Source organism: Amblyraja radiata, chromosome 1 (assembly GCF_010909765.2).
Source record: "Amblyraja radiata isolate CabotCenter1 chromosome 1, sAmbRad1.1.pri, whole genome shotgun sequence".
NCBI lineage: Eukaryota > Metazoa > Chordata > Chondrichthyes > Rajiformes > Rajidae > Amblyraja > Amblyraja radiata.
In genome coordinates this window covers 174189078-174206275 of record NC_045956.1, presented here as the reverse complement: position 1 = coordinate 174206275, position 17198 = coordinate 174189078, and positions in this window count along the sequence as shown.

The following is a 17198-nucleotide window of genomic DNA, read 5'->3' as shown; positions in this document are numbered from 1 at the left end:
GAGCGTCCAGTATCATTGATCTTGCAGGGAACCAGCCTGGAGCTGAATAGCCGTCTCTTGTACTGCTGTCATTCTATGATTCATTTCAAGGTTGTTGTTTGTTGCACCTCGCTATGTTGAGTCTCCTAGCAACCATAACTGGATGGTACTTGGTGTGTTGCTTAAAAGGACTGCTCTCATTTAGTTCATAAGTTCAAGGAGCAGTATTAGGCTATTCACCCCATAAAGTCTACTCCGCCATTCAATCATGGTTGATCTAATTTTCCCTCTCAATCCCATGACCCTGCTTCCCCCCCCCCCCCCCCCTCCCTAACATCTAACAGCCTTACTAATCAATAATCTGTCTATCTCTGTCTTAGAAAAACCCAATGACTTGGCCACAATTGTCTCTGACAATGAATTCCACAGATTTACCACCATTTGGTTAAAGAAATTCCTCCTCATCTGCTTTTCGAAGGAACATCCTTATATTCTGAGGCTACGGCCCCTGTTCCTAGACAACGCAAGCTCGAGGTGTTTGGTTTATTTTTCTATTCCTTCTTGGAAAGGCTGCCTTCAATAACCAATTCCGATTGTACCCTTCCTGGCAACTGAGGGGTTTGCTGGGCAATTGCAATTGGCAATAGATCAGATAGATGCACAGAGTCTCTTGCCCAGAGTAGGGGAATCGAGGACCAGAGAACATAGGTTTAAGGTGAGGGAGGGAAGATCTAATAGGAACCTGAGGGGTATCTTTTTTACACTCAGGGTAGTGGGTGTCTGGGACGAGCTGCCAGAGGAGGTAGTTGAGGCAGATACTATCGTAACATTAAAGAAACATTTAGACACGGATAGCACAGATTTAGAGGGTTATGGGCTAAATGAAGATAGGTGGGACTAGTGGAGATGGGATGTTGGGCAGTATGGGCAAGTTGGGCCGAAGGGCCTGTTTTTGCGATGTATGTATCAAGTCGACTTTATTTGTCACATACACATACAAGATGTACAGTGAAATGAAAGTGGCAATGCCTGCGTATTGTGCAAAGCCAACAGAACAGAACAGGGCCAGTATTTACATTAAAGAAAAATACAGTAATTATTCCCCAGTGCATGACTCTATGAATCTATGTGACGACATTTGTTTTTATTTAGTTTAGAGATACAGCACAGAACCAGGCCCTTCGGCCTACTGGGTCCGCGCCGACCAGCGATCCCCACATATGAACATTATCCTACACACACTAAGGACAATTTTTGCATTTACCAAGCCAATTTACTTACATACAGTACAGGTACGTCTTTGGAGTGTGGGAGGAAACCAAAGATCTCGGAGAAAACCCAAGTAGGTCACGGGGAGAATGTACAAACCCCGTACAGACAGCACCTGCAACCAGGATCGTACCCGGGTCTCTGGCGCTGCAAGCGCTGTAATGGGCCTGTCCCACATAGGCAATTATTTTCGGCGACTGTCATAGTCGTAGCAGGTTGCCGTAAAACCGGTGACGGGACCCCCCCCCCCCCTACGACAATTTCTACGACAATGTCTACAACAACCTACCACCTAGTCAACGTCAAACTACAGAAAGCTACTGACAACCAGCGACCCATTAGGTCATCCATCTACGACCACACCTATGACAACCTACGTCCACTCGTGACAAGCTACGACAAGGTAAGACCATTCAGTCGCCGGTACCTGTCGCCGGTTGATGTAGGTTGATGTAGGTGGTTGCCAATGGAATTCATCGAAGTCAGCACTGGCAACAACCAACGTCATCCTGGCGACAACCTATGACAGTACCTGCGTCAGGAGAAATCAAGCTACGCTCATTGGCATCAATACAACTGTCACCGACTGTCGCTGAAAAGATTAAACATTTCAAACTCCAGCGGCGACCAGAAAAACGCTACGATTCTTTGGGCGACTGAGGAGACTACTCACGACCATACAGGCTTCACACAGTGACATGTCGCCAGGGTGTCGCCTGTATGGTCGTGAGTCGTCTCCTCAGTCGCCCAAAGAGTCGTAGCGTGTTTCTTGCCGCCGCTGAATTTTCACCATGTTGAAAATTTTCAACGACTTCCTGCAACGACCTATGACGGGTGCTGGCAGTCGCCGAAAAAGTTGCGTTAGTGGGACAGGCCCTTAAGTGAGATGGGGCATAAGGCAACAACTCTACCGCAGTGCCATCGCCACTAAGTAATTGTTGTTTAACTTAATAGACAGCCGTGATCCGGGCTCTGTTCCCTAAAGCAGATTCTATAATAACTTGGGGGCAAAGAAGTGGATAAACGTGTGATGAAAGAAATACAGTTTACAAGAAGAAAAATTCTGTGACAATGGTTCCTGGATCTCAAGGGACTGCCTCAGAAGAATTACTGGGAAGAAGTTGCTGAGTGGCTTAGTACACTGCATAATCTATTTTACCATTTCCTTTCGAGCATCAATAATAAATAAACATGTTGTTTGCATTTTCAGGTAAATTGTGCATCATTGTCAAAAGCACTGAAAAGTAGTCAACAAGATGGAACAATTTTAGCTGTCAGAAACATACCCAGTGCTAAAGAAATTGTGGAGGCATGGTAATGATAGCTACAGTGGATTCAAACTGTTAGTTGTTAATAGTTCATAAGTTAATATGTTCATAAGCGATAGGGACAGAATTAGGCCATTCGGCCCATCAAGTCTACTCCACCATTCAATCATGGCAGACTGCATCAGGCAACTGAATTTTCCTACCAGAACCAGAGAGCAGTGCTGAACTACTATCTATCTCTTTGATGACCCTCGGACTGTCCTTGATCGGACTTTGCTGGCTTTACCTTGCACTAAAGTTAAAATTATTCCTTTATCATGTATCTATACACTGCAAATGAATCGATTGTAATCATGTCTGGTCTTTCTGCTGACTGGTTAGCACACAACAAAAGCTTTTCACTCTACCTCGGTACGCGTGACAATAAACTAAACTGAAATGTATCTATCTTTGCCTCTCAACCCCAATCTCCTGCCTTCTCCCAATAACCCTTGACACCCATACTTATCAAGAATCTATCTATCTCTACCTTAAAGGATGTAGAACACAGAACAGTACATAGAAACATAGAAACATAGAAAATAGGTGCAGGAGTAGGCCATTCGGCCCTTCGAGCCTGTACCGCCATTCAATATGATCATGGCTGATTATCCAACTCAGTATCCCATACCTGCCTTCTCTCCATACCCCCTGACCCCTTTAGCCACAAGGGCACACATCTAACTCCCTCTTAAATATAGCCAATGAACTGGCCTCAACTACCTTCTGTGGCAGAGAATTCAGAGAGTACAACACAGGAACAGGCCATTTGGTCCACAATGTCTGTACCGAACAAAATGTCAATTCCAACTTGGCAGCATAGTGGCGCAGCGGTGGAGTTGCTGGCTTGCAACGCCAGAGACCTGGGTTTCTGCATAGATTTTCGCCGTGATCTCCGGTTTCTAAACTGAAGAAGGGTCTCGACCCGAAACGTCACCCATTCCTTCTCTCCAGAATTGCTGTCTGTCCCGTTGAGTTACTCCAGCTTTTTGTGTCTACCTTAAACTAAACTCTTATCTGTCTGCACTTAATCCTCATCCCTCTGTTTGTTAATGCAAGGCCAATCTTCAGGATGTTTGCCATTTGACATTCTTTTCCCCGTTGGTAACAAGCTGGATTTGTGGTTATAGTCATTCAGCATGGAAACAGACCCTTCAGCCCAACTCATTCATGCCAATGGGTGGCATGGTGGTGCAGTGATAGAGTTGCTGCCGTACAGCCCACTACAGCGCCGGACACCCGGGTTCCATCCTGACTAAGGCTACTGTCTGCATAATGTTTGTATGTTCTCCCCGTGATCGCGTGGGTTTTCTCCAAGATCTTCGTTTTTCTCCTACACTCCAAAGGCGTACAGGTATGTAGGTTAATTGGCTTGATGTATCTGTAAAACAATGTCCCTAGGTTAGTGTTAATGTGCGGGGATCGCTGGCCAGTGCGGACTCAGTGGGCCGAAGGGCCTGTTTCCGCGTTGTATCTCTAAACTAAATCTGTGGAATTCTCGGCCACAGAAGGTAGTTGAGGCCAATTCATTGGCTATATTTAAGAGGGAGTTAGATGTGGCCCTTGTGGCTAAAGGGATCAGGGGGTATGGAGAGAAGGCAGGTACAGGATACTGAGTTGGATGATCAGCCATGATCATGTTGAATGGCGGTGCTGGCTCGAAGGGCCGAATGGCCTACTCCTGCACCTATTTTCTATGTTTCTAAACTAAACTAAACTAAACCAGATTTTATAACTGAACTAGAGCCTGTTTTTGGTTCATTTCAATCGAATTTTTCCCTACCTGTATGTCTTCCTAAGCGTCTATGAAATGTTGCCATTGTACCCACCTCTATTGTTTGTTTGGGCAATTTATTCCATGTACACAACATGCTCCATACGAAGAAATGGCTCCTCAGGTCTGTTTTACATCTCTTCCCTTTGAACTATGTCCTGTTCTGGAATCCTCTACCCTGGGAAAAAGACAATAACAATTCACCTTACTTCCATTCAAGATGCAAGAGTCATTGTCATATGCAATGGGATGGAACATGTAACAATGAAAATCTAACGCTAAACATTTACAGGCACATTTACATAATACCACAGCAAATATATATATCAGTTATTCTAGGTAAACCATTCCATTTGGTTTATATTTAGGTTTAGGTTTATTATTGTCACATAAACCGAGGTACCGTGACAAGTTATGTATTGCAAGCTGTCCAAACAGATCAGATAGTACTGTACATAAATGCAATCTAGTCAAACTCGAGATCAATAGGTAGAGCAAAGAGGAAGGTACAGAATACTGAACACAGTTCTCAGCATTGTAGCCCAACTACATCTCTCTCAATTAGTTCACTCCTGGGTATTGCCATAAGGTCATATGTGTCTCCGCCATTCATTCATGGTTGATCTATCTCTCCCTCCTAACCATATTCTCCTGCCTTCTCCCCACAACCCCTAACACCCCTACTAATAAGGAATCTATCTATCTCTGCATTAAAATTATCCATTGACTTGGTCTCCACAGCCTTGTGTGGCAAAGAATTCCACAGATCCACCACCGTCTGACTAAAGAAATTCCTCCTCATCTCCTTCCTAAACGAATGTCCTTTAATTCTGAAGCTATGACCTCTGATCCTAAACTCTCCCACTAGTGGCAACATCCTCTCCCCATCCACTCTATTCAAGCCTTTCACTATTCCGTTGGGTCCCAGCATCACATGGGAGGGCTGGTCCCCCAACGCAATATTCCACCTTTCCACCAATTCCAATATTGGTGGCCAGTGGGGGGGGAGCTTTCTGGAGCGCTAGTATGGGTGTTGTGGGCTGAAGGAACTGGCTTCCAGAGGGCTAGTATGAAAATTGTGGGCCAAATGGATTCTTGGGCTGGCGGCTCAGTCACTCAAGCCTGTTGTGCTGGCAACTCATTCACTCACAGCTGGTGGGTTGGCAGTTGACTCACGGCTATTCCTTGAAATTCCATTTCAAGCAGGGTGCAAGGCCACCAAATTCAAGTGCAGTTTCTTACCACTTCAAGCAGGGTGCAAGGCCACCAAATTCAAGTGCAGTTTCATACCATTTCAAGCAGGGTGCAAGTTCAGTAAAGACAGCAAGTCGTGACCTCTCCCTCCTCCATCTTGCAGAGACTGAGCCACACCCGCACTTCTGGGTTTTATAGTCCCTCCCCACCTCCCACCAGAAGGGGCGTGGGCTTCACGGTGTAATTGACAGGAGAGAGAATCTCAACATTTTTTAAACACTAATAACTCTTTTATTTTTCATCGATGGGAAAAATCTTCAGCACCTGATGAGCGGAGAGGTCTAAAATCAATATAAAGTGCAAATAGGAAGTGGTCAAGATTAGACTTTTAATTATATAGAAGGCAAGGTAACTTTAATTAGGCAAGGCAACTTTAATTAGGCAAATCAACTTTAATTAGGCAATGCAACTTTAATTAGGCAAGGCAACTTTAATTGGGCAACACAGCTTTAGCATTCCCAAACCAAAGGCAACACAGCTTTAGCATTCCCAAACCAAAGGCAACACAGCTTTAGCATTTCCAAACCAAAGGTAACACAGCTTTAGCATTTACAAACCAAAGGCAACACAGCTCTAGCATTTACAAACCAAAGCCAACACAGCTTTAGCATTTCAAAACCAAAGGCAACACAGCTTTAGCATTTCCAAACTATATTTTCAAACCACATTGAGGGCACTGACAGGTCAGTAAAACCACTCAGTTTAGTAGACATGTATTCAGTGTTATTCACAGCTCAGACTGAGAGACATGACCCTCTCGCTCCCCCATCTTGCAGAGACTGACTGAAGCGCTCAACACTTTAAGGTTTTATAGTCCCTCCGGAAGGGGCGTGGCCTTCAGGAGAGTATCTCAACATTTTTTAAACACTAATAACTCTTTTATTTTTCATCGATGGGAAATATCCTCTTGTCCTGCGTAGCGGAGGGGGACTCTAAGTAAGATGGCTAAAAATCACAGCCGTAAGTGGCATTTATTTTCTAAAATCAATGTACAGAACAACAGGAAGTGGTCAAGATCAGACTTTTAGTAATATAGATTCTGAACCGTTCAATTTGATTTGGCATGTAATTCACTTCCAGGTAACAATTATTTTTATAAATACCACCAAGCTGCGGCAAAACCCCAAATTCAATTCCTGTTAATATCCATGACATGAAATATGAAATTTTACGATACGACACGATATAATAGAAATGTATTTATCCACGGAGGGAAATTGATCTGCCCACAGTCATAAAAATCAAAATACATGAAACATGGGGATGTGTAAAGATTGGGGAGGGTGGGGGGTGTGTGCGGAGGGGGGTGAGAGGGGAGTCAGCCTCAGTCTACCCAACAACAGAAAGGGGAGGAGTTGTGCGGTTTGATAGCTACAGGGAAGAAGGATCTTCTATGTTGTTCTGTCCTGCATGCTGTTGCTGAAGGTGCTCCTCAGGTTGACCAGTGTGCCATGGAGGGGGTGAGCTGTATTGTCCAAGGTGCTCTGCAGTTTGAGGAGCATCCTCCCCTCCAAGACCACCTCCCAGGTATACAACTCCGCCCCCAGGACAGAGCCACCCTTGAGTTTGTGGATGATATTAAAATTGATGAGTTTGTTCATCCTGTTGGCGTCCGCAGCCTTCGCACAGCAGTGAAGTAGATGTCACTGGCTCCTACCGATTGGTAGAACGTCTGCAGCAAAGATCTTATAGCGGCTCCGCTATAGGATCTTTGGTCTGCAGCATCTTACTGCAGATGTTGAAGGAGGGGAGCCTTCTCAGAATTCTGGGTACTTTCTCATTTTCATGTTCTGTACTGAGAGGTTGTTTCCTTTGAAACCATTCTCAAACTATTCAAAAGATAGACACAAAAAGCTGAGTAACTCATCGGGTCAGACAGCATCTCTGGAGAAAAGGAACGGGTGACGTTTCGGGTCGTGACCCTTCTTAAGACATGCCCTTCGTCTCTTCAATGGCTTCCGTTTTCCAGGCCCCCTTTGTACTCAAACTATTCAAGCTGACCAGATTTATCCAAGAAGGATTACATTTTTACAATTTTATTGCATTGACTGCGTGTTTTGCCTTTGGATAGAGGGCAGATCTTATGCCCAAGGGGTGTTGACTATGTTCTCAGCGTCATGGAATCATTGAGTCATCCAGCACAGAAAGGGATCCTCAGCTCACTAGGTCCATGTACTCATCCCATTTGCCTGTATTATGTCCATATCCTTCTATAGGTTGGATGGACACAAACTGCTGGAGTAAGGTAGAGTTGCTACCCCTACAGCGCCAGAGACTCAGGTTCGATCCTGACTACGAGTGCTTGTCTGTACGTAGTTTGTACGTTCGCCTGTGACCTGCGTGGGTTCTCTCTGGGGTCTCCAGTTTCCTCCCACACTCCAAAGACGTACAGGTTTGTAGATTAATTTACTTGGTGTAATTGTAAATTGTCCCTAGTGTATGTAGGTTAGTGTCAGTGTGAGTGGATCGCTGGTTGGTGCGAACTTGGTGGGCCAAAAGGCCTGTTTCCGCGCTGCATCTCTAAACTAAACTAAATTAAACTAAACTCAGCTGATCAGGCAGTATCTCTGGAGGAAGGGAATAACTACCTTGAGGAAGTTCTACTCAACTCCCTCACAGTTGTTCAGCAACACCCTCTCTCACTGCTCCCCCTCTGTGATTCCTACTGCTCTCCGGCCCCAAGACCACATTTTAACTTGGACTCACTACCATAGCCACGTGTAAAATTAATTCCTTTTATCCAGAGATCCAGCCAGATCCACTGAGTTACTCCAGCATTTTGAGTCTATCTTCGGTATAAACCAGCATCTGCAGTTCCTTCTGCTGCTTAGGAACATAGATTGCTTAGCAATTAGGCTGCTTTGGAAGATGAGAGTCCATGGTATCAAAGGGCAGACACTAGCATGGATAGCAAGTTGGCTGGATGGCAGAAGACAAGGAGTTGGCTGCCAATGACTAGCAGAGTTCCGCAGGGGTCGGCAACGGGGCTGCTACTCTTCACGTTGTATAGTAATGAATTGGACGAGGGGATTGAAGGCATTGTGGCCAAGTTTGAGGATGATATGAAAATTGGTGGATTGGCAGATAATGTAGAGAAAGCAAGGACTCTGCAGAAGGATTTGGGCAGGTTGGGAGAGTGGGCAGAACTATTTTCTAAATGGGGTGAGAATCCAGAAATCGGAGGTGCAAAGGGATTTGGGAGGGCTGGTACAGGATTCGACTGATGTAAGTCGAATCAGTAGTAAAGAAAGCAAACTCAATGGTAGCATTTATTTCAAGAGGGCTTGTACACAAAAACAGGGATGTAATGTTGAGGCTCTATAAGGCACTGGTAAGGCCACATTTAGAGTATTGTGAGCAATTTTGGGCACCATATCTGAGGAAGGATGTGTTGGCTCTGGAGAGGGTCCAGAGGAGGTTTACAAGATTGATCCCAGGAATGTGTAGGTTAATCTATGAGCATTTGTCGGCACTGGGCCTGTACTCGCAGGAGTTTAGAAGGATGAGGGGACACCTCATTGAAACATACAGAATAGGGAACGGCTTGGTTCATGTGGATGTGGAGAGGATGTTTCCACTGGAGGTCATAGCTTCAGAATTAAAGGATGTTCTTTTAGGAAGGAGATGAGGAGAAATATCTTCAGTCGGAAGGGTGGTGAATCTGTGGAATTATTTGCCACAGAAGGCTGTGAAGGCCAAGGCCAAGGCCAAGTCAGTGGATGTTTTTTTAAGGCAGGGATAGATAGACTTTTGATTAGTATGGGTGTCAGAGGTTATGTGGAGAGGGCAGAAGAATGGGGTTAGGAGGGAGAGATAGATCAGCCATGATTGAATGGCCGTGTAAACACTTGATGCGCTGAATGGCCTGATTCTACTATCACTGATGACCTTATGACCTATTCTCTGCATATCTGTAAAGGTTTCTGTCGGAGGCAAGGCTCTGTTGTGACTAGCACAAGAAGACACGTCCACCACAGAGAGAGTTAAAGAGCATCTTTATTCAGCAAACACTGCTTTTTATAATTAAAGGTCACCTGGCCTCAGTCTCGAGGCTCAGGCCAAAGTTTCCACTTTAGATTACACAATCTAATTACTTGGCCTCCCTCACGAGGCTCAGGCACGAGTTTCACAAGCTCTCATATCACTCCATGGATCTGCAGAGACTATGGATATATATCTTGTTGTAGCCTTTGAGAACTTTCTTCACTATCCATAACTCCACCAATTTTTGTGTTGTCTGCAAACTTATTTATCAGCTCATCGACATTTTCATCCAAATCATTTGCAAACATCAGCGGTCCCAGCACAAACAACAGAGGTCCCAGCACAGATCCCAATGTAACACCACTGAACCCAGACCTCTGATTAAAATGACACCCTTCTGACATATTCTCTGTCTTCAATGATCATCAGTTGTGTGTAAATTGGAAGAGACTGATGGAAAGCAATCACCAAAAAATCTTCACATGGAAACAAGGAACGTTACGAAAAAATGAGACAGGAAGTTATATGGTTATATGGTTATATGGGTGGTGGTGGAGGCAGATCCGATTGTGGCATTGAAGAGACTTTTGGATAGGCACATTAATATGCAAAGAATGGAGGGATATGGATGATGTGCAGGCAGGTACATTACAGCATGGGCGAGAGGGGTTATGGGGATAAGGCAGGAGAATGGTGTCAGGAGTGAGAGATAGATCAGCCATGATTGAATGGCGGTGGGCTTGAGGGGCCGAATGGCCTAATTCTACTCCTATCACTTAAGACCTTGTGACCTTGTGTTCAGCACGGACTAGAAGGGCCGAGATGGCCTGTTTCCGTGCTGTAATTGTTATATGGTTATATGGTTAAGTGTTGGAATTCTGGAGTCTGGTGAAGGGTCTGGACCTGAAAAGTCACCTATTCCTTTTTTCCAGAGATGCTGCCTGACCCGATGAGTTACTCCAGCATTTTGTGTTTATCGCTGGAGTAACTCAGCAGGTTCGGCAGCATCCCTGGAGAACATGGATAGGCGAGGTTCTAGGTCATAATTGTTTAAGTTCATAGGGTATAGGAGCAAATTTAGGCCATTTGGCCCATCAAGTCTACACCGCCATTCAATCATGGCTGATCTATCTTTCCATCTCAACCCCATTCTCCTGCCTTCTCCCCATTTCCCCTGACACCCTTACTAATCAAGGAGTTGGGACTCTTCGTCAGAGATCCTAGGGTGTATGGTCTGTTAATGAAGACAATAATGACCAAGTGCCCTGTGTGTTTAAAGCATTGTGTGGCTTTATATCTGCTGCAAATGTCATCTTGCCTGTAGGATTTACGCTGCCACCCACAAACCTACAGCACCAGGCTGTTCATACCGCCAAAGAAAATTAAATTGAGATGAACTGAAATAATGCTTTCATTCTCTGAGCCCAGCACGAATCACTTAGATAATTAGAGTCATAGTCATAGGGTCGTACAGTGTGGAAACAGGTTCTTCGGCCTGTCTTGCCCACACCGACCAATATGTCCCATCTACACTAGTCCCACCTGCCTCGTTTGGCCCATATCCCTCCAAATCTGTTCTATCCATGTACCTGTCTAATTGTTTCTTAAACATTACAATAGTCCCGACCTCAATTACCTCCTCTGGCAGCTCATTCCATACACCCACCATCCTTTGTGTGTAGAAGTTACCCCTCAGATTCCTATCAAATCTTTCCCCCTTCACCTAAAACCTGTCCTCTGGTTCTCGATTCCCCTATTCTGGGCAAGGGAGATTGTTAATCTACAGCTCATCTCCATTCACCATATCTCTTCTTGAACCAGCTTTTCAATTTACATTCATGCAGCAGGGTGGCGCAGTGGTAGAGTTGGTGCCTTACAGCGCCAAAGTCCCGGATTCGATCCTGACTACGGATATTGTCTATGTGGAGCGTGCACATGCTCCCTGTGGCCTGCGTGGGTTTTCTCTGAGATCTTTGGTTTCCTCCCACACTCCAAAGTCCCACAGGTTTGTAGTTTAATTGGCTTGGCGTAAATGTAAATTGTCCTTAGTGTGTGTGTGATAGTGTTAATGTGCGTGGATCGCTGTTCAGAATGGACTCGATGGGCCGAAGGGTCTGTTTCTGCGCTGTATCTCTAAACTAAACTAAACACGCACTATGTGCCATAATGCTTGCAAAAAACATTAATCCTCTTGTGTGTTGGATCAAAGAGATGTGCAGATCAGAGTAATTCAGTAAAATGCATTTGGTAGCGTTTGAAGTGATGTATAAGCATAGGCTGTGGGTGACCTATGAATACGTGCGTTGCTCTCTGTTGACGATCGATGCTTGTGCTGGTTTTCTTGACAGATGCTAATGTTGCCCTTTGTGGTGCTTACAAGCTGTCAGGCGAACGGAGAGGAACTCAAAACGGTGCAGAAAGAGGAAACATCTGTCACCAAATCTCCAAGTGTGCCTGCGTTTTCTCAAGGGGGCTAGCAACATCCTCCCTGATTAGCAAACATTGATTTACTCCCGAGGCCCTCTCTTCTATTGATCACACACAGCTTCCCATATTACTGCAACTGGGCCTCTCCCCGCTGGAGTTTAGAAGGATGAGGGGTGGGGACTCGTTGAAACTTACCGAACAATGAAAGGCCTGGATGGAGTGGATGTGGAGTCCACTAGTGGGAGAGTCGGGGAGAAGAGGCCATAGCCTCAGAATAAAAGGACGTACCTTTGGGAAGGAGGAATTTCTTTAGTCAGAGGGTGGTGAATCTGTGGTATTCATTGCCACAGAGGGCTGTGGAGGCCAAGTCAATGGATGTTTTTAAGGCAGAGATAGATAGATATAGAGAGAATGAAAGGATACAGATCAAGAGTTAGGCAGAAGGGATTAGTTTAACTCAGCATCATGTCCTGCACCAACATTGTGGGCCGAAGGGCCTTTGTGCTGTTCCAAGGTGCTTTAAGTTGTGCTGAAACATAGCTGGGAGAATCATCCCCCTTATTTATGCCCCTCACTATTTTATAAACCCCTATAAGATCACCCCTCAGCCTCCTTCACTCCGAGAAAAACGTCCGAGCCAATTGCTTCCTGCAACTCAAGCTTTCCTGCAACATCCTTGTGAATCTTTTCTTCTAACCCCTTCTACCTTATTCCTTCCTATGGTGTCGACTCCTTTCCCTTATGACCTAATATGTTCGTTTAGAAAGGAGATGAGGAGCAATTTCTTTAGTCAGAGGGTGGTGAATCTGTGGTATTCATTGCCACAGAGGGCTGTGGAGGCCAAGTCAATGGATGTTTTTAAGGCAGAGATAGATAGATTCTTGATTAGTACGGGTGTCAGAGGTTATGGGGAAAAGGCAGGAGAAGGGGGTTAGGTGGGAGAGATAGATCAGCCATGATTGAATGGCAGAGTAGACTTGATAGACCAATAGGCCTGATTCTGCTCCTGGAACATATGAACTTATAGCAACGAAAATGCAGAGTTTGGCGAGTCGAGACAGTGAGTGAATTTAATTGTTTTATTTTGGAACGTGAAAACAACGAGTTTACTCGAATCAGTAAGACAGCCAAAAGCACGATGCTACTTCCACAAGTGTGGCGCTAGCCTGCTACAACACCGTAAAAAGCCCCTGAATCTCACCCCTCGCGCCCACGTGATCCGTGCAGCCAATCCGAGGGTTTGACTAACCAGAGCCACCACCAGGTGTCGCTGCAAGAGCTTCTTATCTTACTGAGGGCTAAGCACAATCAAATGCAGTGAGGGGAGATCTTACCTCTTTACACTAATGCACATAAAAATCTTAAAGGATTGGACAGGCTAGATGTAGGAAAAATGTTCCCCATTTTGGCGGAGTCCAGAACCAGGGGTCACAGTTTAAGAATAAGGAGTAGGCCATTTAGAACTGAGATGAGGAAAAACTTTTTCATCCAGAGAGTTGTGCATCTGTGGAATTCTCTGCCACAGAAGGCAGTGGCGGTCAATTCATTGGATGTTTTCAAGAGAGCGTTGGATATAGCTCTTAGGGCAAATGGAATCAGAGGATATGGGGAGATAGACGGGGTACTGATTTTAGATGATCAACCATGATCATATTGAATGGCAGTTCTGGCTCGGGCCAAATGGCCTACTCCTGCACCTATTTTTCTATGTTTCTATGTATCTGTCAGCCCTTTAATTATATGCTTGGGGCCATCGGCTCAGCACATTAACCTCTGCTGGACCTCCTCCGTTTCGCTAAGTGCTTTAGTGTTGCTCAAACTATTTTGGACCTCAAGAACAAGGTTTCTAGTTCTACTGCATGAATATTAAATGTCAACCAAATGTTATGCTAGGAGCCAAACCCTGCACTTGAAATCTCTGAAGACAACTAACATAACTATCTATATTGCTAAATCTCTGTTCTTGACCGCTTTTAGCCGTCTGTGCTGCGATTTCCGAGAGAACGCCGCCACCTACGGCCGTCATTTTTGGCCACCTCGCTCAGAGCCCCCCTCCGCTGCATGTGTGCCGAGGATTTTTCCCATCTATGAAAAATGACAGAGATATTAATGTTTTAACAAAACACCCTATTCTCTCTGTTGCCCCCACTGGAGGGAGGGGGAGGGACTATAAAACCAGGAAGTGGTGTGCCTCAATCAGTGTCTGCAAGCTGGAGGGCACTGAGCTCTGAATGACTGAACAAATGTCTACACAACTGTCGTCCTCCTCCTCCTCCTCCTCCTCCTCCTCCTCCTCCTCCTCCTCCTCCTCCTCCTCCTCCTCCTCCTCCTCCTCCTCCTCCTCCCCCTCCTCCTCCTCCTCCTCCTCCTCCTCCTCCTCCTCCTCCTCCTCCTCCTCCTCCTCCTCCTCCTCCTCCTCCTCCTCCTCCTCCTCCTCCTCCTCCTCCTCCTCCTCCTCCTCCTCCTCCTCCTCCTCCTCCTCCTCCTCCTCCTCCTCCTCCTCCTCCTCCTCCTCCTCCTCCTCCCTCCTCCCTCCTCCCTCCTCCCTCCTCCCTCTCCCCTCCTCCCTCCTCCCTCCTCCCTCCCCTCTCCCCCCTCCCCCCTCCCTCCTCCCCCCTCCCCCCTCCCTCCTCCCTCCTCCCTCCTCCCTCCTCCCTCTCTACCCCCGCCCCCCCCTCTCTAGATGTGACTGCAAGTTGGGGGCTATGTGTCAGTAGATAGGGTGGTTATGGGGTAAAAGGAGCAAATTAATAATATCAATATTATATCAAGGGGGGTAATTAGCGTGAGTGTGGGGGGGGGGATAGTTAGTGAGTGTGACGCTGCATGCCTCCCCCCCCTTCCCCCCACAACTGCACGTTGGGGGAACAGACCCAACGGGTCTGCACTTGGTCTGGTATATTACTAAATCTCTGATCTTGACCGCTTTTAGCCTACTGTGCTGCGATTTCTGACAGAACGCCGCCACCTATGGCCGTCATTTTTGTCCACCTCGCCCAGAGCCCCCGTCCGCCTTACGGGTGCAGCGGATTTTTCCCATCGATGACAAATCAGAGAGATATTAATGTTTAAAACAAATTCACCATTCTCTCTGCTGCCCCTGCTGGAGGGAAGGGGAGGGACTATAAAACCAGGAAGTGGTGTGCCTCACTCATTCTCTGCAAGATGGATGAAGCCAAGGGTCACGTCTCTCTGAGCTCCGAATGACACTGAACAAATGTCTACACAACTGTGAGTACCCTTAATGTGGTTTGAAAATTAAAATATGTTTTTTTTTTAAGTAAAAAGGCACTGCCTGCAAATGGTTGTTTGGGTGCTTTGGCTTGAAGTTGAAAGGCACTACTTACTGCAAATGGTGGCTTGGGAGCTTTGGCTTGAAGTTGAAAGGCACTACTTACTGCAAATGGTGGCTTGGGTGTTTTGGCTTGAAGTTGAAAGGCACTACTTACCGCAAATGGTGGCTTGGGAGCTTTGGCTTGAAATTGAAAGGTAATAATAATAATAATAATAATAATAATAATACATTTTATTTATGGGCGTCTTTCAAGAGTCTCAAGGACACCTTATAAAAATTTAGCAGGTAGAGGAAAAACATGTAAGGGGAATGAAATAAATAGTAGAGCCATGACTAGTACACAAAGTAAAGACAGAATTCAATTCAAAACACAATATGAGGCAATTAATGCACAGATGAAAAGGGAGGGGGATGTGGGGCTAAGGATAGGCAGAGGTGAAGAGATGGGTCTTGAGGCGGGACTGGAAGATAGTTAGGGACACGGAATTGCGGATCAGTTGGGGGAGGGAGTTCCAGAGCCTGGGAGCTGCCCTGGAGAAGGCTCTGTCCCCAAAACTGCGGAGGTTGGACTTGTGGATGGAGAGGAGATCGGCTGATGTGGATCTGAGGGACCGTGAGGGTTGGTAGGGGGAGAGGAGGTCAGTGAGATATGGGGGGGCCAGATGGTGGAGGGCTTTGTAGGTGAGGATCAGGATTTTGTAGGTGATCCGGTGGGAGATGGGAAGCCAGTGAAGTTGTTTGAGGACTGGAGTGATGTGATGCCAGGATTTGGTATGGGTGATGAGTCGGGCGGCTGCGTTCTGGACCAGTTGGAGTCGGCTGATGTAGGTGGAGCTGATGCCAAGGAGAAGTGAGTTGCAATAGTCCAGTCGGGAGGAGATGAAGGCATGGATGAGTATTTCAGCAGCGGGAGGTGTGAGAGAGGGTCTGAGTTTGGCGATGTTGCGGAGATGAAAGAAGGAGGTTTTAATGAAATGGCGGATGTAAGGCTCAAGGGAGAGGGTGGAATCAAAGATCACGCCAAGGTTGCGGGCCTGGGGAGATGGGGAGACAGTGGTGCCGTCGATGGTGAGAGTGGGGTTATTGATTTTGCTGAGGTACTACTTACTGCAAATGGTGGCTTGGGTGCTTTGACGAAGTTGAAAGGCACTACTTACTGAAAATGGTGGCTTGGGTGGTTTGGCTTGAGGTTGAAAGGCATTACTTACTGCAAATGGTGGCTTGGGTGCTTGAAATTGAAAGGCACTACTTACTGCAAATGGTGGCTTGGGTGCTTCGGCTTGAAGTTGAATGGCATTACTTACTGCAAATGGTGGCGGGTGATTTGGCTTGAAGTTGAAAGGCACTTCTTACTGCAAATGGTGGCGGGTGATTTGGCTTGAAGTTGAAAGGCACTACTTACTGCAAATGGTGGCTTGGGTGCTTTAGCTTGAGGTGAAAGGTACTACTTGCTGTAAATGGTGGCTTGGGTGCTTTGGCTTGAAGTTGAAAGGCACTTCTTACTGCAAATGGTGGCTTGGGTGCTTTGGCTTGAAGTTGAAAGGCATTACTTACTCCAAATGGTGGTTTGGGGGCTTTGGCTTGAAGTTGAAAGTCACTACTTACTGTAAATGGTGGCTTGGGTGCTTTGCTTGAAGTTGAAAGCACTACTTATTGCAAATGGTGGCTTGGGTGCTTTGGCTTGAGGTTCAAAGGCACTACTTACTGCAAATGGTGGCTTTGTGCTTTGCTTGAAGTTGAAAGGCACTACTTACTGCAAATGGTAGCTTGGATGCTTTGGCTTGAAGTTGAAAGGCATTACTTACTCCAAATGGTGGCTTGGGTGCTTTGACGAAGTTGAAAGGCACTACTTACTGAAAATGTTGGCTTGGGTGTTTTGGCTTGAGGTTAAAAGGCATTACTTACTGCA